The sequence below is a fragment of the Gopherus flavomarginatus genome, chromosome 1 (genome assembly GCF_025201925.1).
Source record: "Gopherus flavomarginatus isolate rGopFla2 chromosome 1, rGopFla2.mat.asm, whole genome shotgun sequence".
Classification (NCBI taxonomy): Eukaryota; Metazoa; Chordata; order Testudines; family Testudinidae; genus Gopherus; species Gopherus flavomarginatus.
Window position 1 is genome coordinate 233,129,040 of NC_066617.1, and position 5,347 is coordinate 233,134,386.

General features: G+C 50.0%; 1 protein-coding gene across 5 annotated transcripts in view; it reads right to left on the reverse strand.

The window, feature by feature from the left end:
- Positions 1–5,347, reverse strand: part of RAB9A (RAB9A, member RAS oncogene family) — a 46,030-nt gene that overhangs the window by 24,408 nt on the left and 16,275 nt on the right. For 2 of the 5 annotated variants that reach the window (XM_050964785.1, XM_050964766.1), the window contains exon 1: positions 1,722–1,838. The exons of 2 other annotated variants lie outside the window; for them this stretch is intronic. The gene's annotated coding sequence lies outside the window, so the exon portion shown is untranslated. Of the gene's footprint in view, positions 1–1,721; positions 1,839–5,347 lie in introns of those variants that run through there. One more of the 5 variants, XM_050964806.1, reaches the window with a different exon arrangement.

Here is a 5,347-nt window from a genome sequence, read left to right on the forward strand (position 1 = left end):
CAATCCTCATCATAGCTGAGTGAATGATTTACCTGATAACAAGCCAATGGTAGCTTACTACAGTGTTTAGTTAATGAAACTCTACAGCAAACTGAACTTCTGTAGAAACTGATGCATATAGCAACTTTTGTGGCACCTTATAGACTAACAGAAGTTTTGGAGCATGAGCTTTCGTGGGTGAATACATCTGCATGCATCTGAGGAAGTGGGTATTCACCCACGAAAGCTCATGCTCCAAAACTTCTGTTAGTCTATAAGGTGCCACAGAAATCTTTGCTGCTTTTACAGATCCAGACTAACACGGCTACCCCTCTGATACTTGATAGCAACTTTTGGTATACTAAACATCCTGTCTCTCTAGTGGCAATAAGCAGCATTTATGGGATCACCTAATGGATCTGAATTAGAATAAATGCAGAGTTTGCACTGCTCATGACTACATTCTGCACATCAATTGTGAAGACAAGGGCTCACAGGTCAAACTGAAAGTTATGTGCTCAACCATACACATATCCTAACCACTTTTAGTACTTATCGCAAGACCTGCCTATTAGCTAAAGCTTTCCTTTTATAAAATCAGTGTATTTTCAAAAGCAAACAGAACTCCATAGGAACTGGGAAGGGTGAAGACCAAATTCTCTGTGAAGCCAACATGGATAATTAAATGTAAATCTAGTTTACCTATTATACTGTTAGATGCTACAGCGATGGGTGTTATATGAATCTTGTGAGCAACTCCCTCTCCAGTACTTGTCTCTATAGCTGCTTACAGGTTTCTGAAGCAGCACCAGTATGAAAGTGACATTTAAATATGAAACCAAAGTGTATGCTGGCAGATTCAGTACCTGACACTGGATTTTGAACAGCAGTGAAATTGTTACTGGGGTTTTAAGTGTATGCAGAGTCAGAAAGATGACCCTACATTCTTACATTTGGAAAGGGATTTTTTAAATGAAAACTTACAATTCACCAAAAATTGAAGCTGTATGTCCCAGTCTAGCTAGGGAGCGTCACGCTTGCCCATAGCATGTAAGCTACTGGAATTTCCCCATCTCGGTAATTACCTACTTAAGATCAGCCTTGTTAGACTTGCCCTCACATTTACTTGGGGGAAAGTAGCTTTTCAAACCACTGTTTAGGGACCAAAGTCTGTCTTCCTGCTCAGTGGGATGACAGGAATATATCCCTTCGAGAGGTGCTAAGAGTCAGGGAACAAACCCCGCAGAAACCGAGCGAGCCTGTGACAGGCTGATGATTTCAACCGGTCCCACAGTCACGCGATCTCTAATCACGCCACATTTCATTACAGCTCACAAGTAGTTTGATCAGCAGCTTGACTCTCGGTCCCCATCTTGTTTCTCGGGCCTGTGCGCTCAGCCAGCGCCCCCCGGCCCCCGCAGCGCCCTTCACCCCGGGCTCGGCAAAACCGGGCGCGGGGCCACGACCACAAGCCAGACCCGGAAACCCAGGGAGAGCGAGTGAGATATGGGGTGGGGGGCTCCCTCCTCCTCCCCCCTCCCAGCCCCGGCAGGCCGCGAGCGCAGACACCGCCCGACAGCCCCGCAGCGCAGGGAGGCAGCGGCTGGCGCAGGGATCCCCGGCCCGCAGCGCCCGGGGCCAGGAGCGAACCCCGCGGGGGGGGGGGGTGAGCGGCTGCCTGCACCTGCCGGGCCGCCCCGCGCCGTCACCCCCCGCCCCGGCTCTAGACGAAGCTCCATTACCTGCCGGGGGAGGCGCCGCTGCTATCGGAGCCGGGGCTGCGCAGCTCCCGTCCCGCCTCTGCAGCCACCAGCTGGTAGGGGAGGTAGAAACAACATGGCGGCGGGGAGGTGGTGCCTCTAGGTCATGTGACCTGGGCCGGCCGCAGACCCCGCCCCCTGCGCTCACTCCCCGCCCGCGGGGGCTGGGGCGCTGCTGTGGGAGGGACCCGCGCGCCACTCTGGCAGGATGCTCCGCCCCCAAAGGGCGATAATTGGTGCCCGCCTGACGGTGCCCCGCCCCACTCCCCACATCCACGGCTACCTCCCGGACTCATAGAATATCAAGGTCAGAAGGGAGCTCCGGAGTCATTTAGTCCAATCCCTTGCTCGGAGTGGGACCAGCCCCCAGGCTGGTTTTGCTCCAGATCCCTACATGGCCCCCTCAAGGGCTGAACTCACAACCCTGGGTTAACAGGCCAATGCTCAAACCACTGAGCTATCCCTCCTATACCCGGGCCCCCACGGGACGCCTGGACTCAGCTCTGCACTCCGCAGGTTCCCAGCCATGGACCGTGTGATGTCCCCAGGAAAGGACGCTCACACCTACCACCCATTGCCTCCCTCTATCCCATGACCCATTCCTGCCCCCCGCCACCGCACACACCTCTCGCTACTAGATCCTCTTCCCCTCCCACACCCCACAGCAGCTCAAGCTGCCCCCAGCTCTCTCCACATACACATGCCCTCCCCTAATGGGCACTGTGTCCCCAAGGTGAAAGTAAGCTGGTCCGGTACGGCATACCAGCAAGAGCCAGTATGCCGTGCTGGACCGCACCGGCTTCCACAGCACGGATTTAAAGGGCTCAGAGCTCCCCGCGGCTGCAGGCAGCCCAGAGCCCTTTGAATCCCGGCCATGAATGAGATTTAAAGGGCTCAGAGCTCCCTGCCGCTGCGGGAAGCGCAGAGCCCTTTGAATCCTGGCCACGGCTGAGATTTAAAGGGCCCAGAGCTCCCCACCACTGCAGGCAGCCCAGAGGCCTTTGAATCCCGGTCACAGCTAGGATTTAAAGGGCTCAGCGCTCCTCACTGCTGCGGGTAGCCCAGAGCCCTTTGAATTCCGGCAGCAGCTCCAGCGGCCGGGCTGGGGTCAGGATTTAAAGGGCTCAGAGCTCCCCATGGCAGCCCAGACCCCTTTGAATCCCGGCCATGGCTCTGGCAGCCAGGCTGGGGCCAGGATTTAAAGGGCTCGGGGCTCCCCTCAGCGCCAGGGCCTTTAAATCTTCAGAAGCCACGCCCCCCCCCCTCAGGACTCCGGCAGTACCAGTAAGTCCTGTAAGTTACTTTCACCCCTGTGTGTCCCTTCACTCCATGCACACACTCCTTCTACCCTCCCCCCACTCACACAGCAGCCCCAGCCCTCACACTGCAATTCAGGCTGTCATTGGAGGGTGCCAGAACTGCTCCATTTTCCAAGGTCTTGTTCCCTGCTTTTGGAGGCTGCAGCAGCACTAAGGCTAAGGCCATATCAGAGCACAGCAGCTGCGTGGAGCCTCATGAGCCCATGAGAAGCAGTCATGCAGGCCACTGAAGGAGGGGAAGATCATATCCTGACTACCGGACCACACGAGTCACGAGTAATGGGGAGGCATCCCAGTCACACTGTCCCGATTGCTTTACTTTTACAACTGGCTTTGTGCAGACTCCTGTTCTCCCAATTGCCCTGATCTTTTTGTGAGGGTAACACAGCACTTTTATGCTATGTCTTTTGCTCTGTCTCTGTTGTCAGACCATATCCTATACTTGAATCACTTCCATGAATGTTTTTTTCTAAAATAAAAAAGGTTTGCAGACTTTTATCTTTGTTGAGGAAAAACACATTGAGTCATCAGCAACCCAGACGTGGCAGCCTGGCACTCAGATTAAAATTCTTATTTCTCTTGTGCTCAATTGTAATTCAGGATGAAATGGGCTCATCTTCACTCTAGTCTTGAAGTCTGGCTCTGTGGGCACGCCAGAGTGGTATCATCAGGGTTTCAGGCCACGGGTCTTCCTCGCACTCCACTGTGCTCTGCTTGTTTGTCTCCCACCCAGCATCTTATGTTTTAGACTGTAATCACTTTAGGACAGGGACTGTTATTTGTATCACACAAAAGACATTGACCTGTTTGGCCTCTAACAGCAGCACTCTCCATAGCATGACCCCCCAGTGATGCTAATGAGAAATCAGTCAGGCTTTGAATATGTTACACCCCTACCTTCTAAAACATTAGACAATTAGGGCTACATTGTGCTTTAAAAAAAGGGGTGGGGAGGGGGAAAATCACTGTCCCAAAGAGCCTCTAGTCTAATTTTAGGCAAGATATAACAACAGGGTTTATCATGCAATATAGTTGTCATGCACAACTCCCATGCAAACAGTTGTAGCCAGCATGATTTTGTACTCAAAGGTGAACAGGGCCATTGTTAGGGATCTGGTCAGGAATTTTATAAAGGCAATTCAGAATTTGTTTGGGTTGCAATGAATCGGGTTGCTAAACATTCTTAGTTGCCACAATGGCTGAATACCATATTCTTGTTTTAAACACTTGTATCTCAAAAACCATATCCCTGCTTAACATTTCCTTACTAACTTTTTCAAAAGAAGATACTCTGACAAACCTGCCCAGAAGTTACCAATCAACTCCTGCAGAGCATAAAAACTAAAGATCATGGACTAACTCATTTACTAATCCAGTTGTAGTACACTGAACTACTGCAGTCATCACACTTTGGATCAAAAGCTTGGGCCCTAGTTTGTGAGGTTGACAGAATTAGAAAGCAATCCAGAGGCAATCTGTTCAGCCTATGAGTGTGAGAGAAGCTTTTGTCTATGTTGAGAAATCCTGAGGCCACTGGTTGGAGCTGCAGTTGTGGACACAAAAAGGAGACACATTCGCCCTTCTTGGTCAGAAAGAGGTGGCTACACCATTGGGAATTGGGGGGAATGGTGGAGGGAACTACAAAGGAGGTGTAGGAAGTGGGGGAATCTCAAGTAACACATCAGAAGGCAGAAAAAGGGACGCTGTTTGATTCAGTAGGTAGTAGTAATCAAAGATCTGTGTGCACATATCTCTCCTTCTGCTCTTCCTGCCAGTAACAGTCCTGAAAGCAAGCAGTATATTCAAACAGACAGGAATATGAGCTCAGAGAGTAGGCATCTTGTAAATTTTAGTATCCTTGCATGTTTATAAGAACTGAATTGGCAGGAAGAGTAGAATGACTGAGTGACATCTGTGTCTCTATCATCACAACTTATCTAGTGCTCTGGAATTATTGTTGGGTTGCCTAGCTATAGATGGGATTTTAAAACGTTTGCCGTCACTGTGTTAGAGAGCTGAAAATGCTAATACTATCAGGGAAATACTTATAGAAATGCCTTTAGCAGGGAAGGGTTGTGTGTGTCTGTTTTCACTTTAAAACAATTAAATATTCATCTATAAGGAATCTCAAAGATGATGGCAGGAGGTGCTGGCAGAATTATTGGTGTATATATATGCTATTCTCTCTAATCATACTCAGGAAAGAATTGATTAGGAATGTGGGAGGTCAGGATAGGATAGATACATCAAGTACAACAAAACAGTATTTCAAGAGATGAAGAAACACTG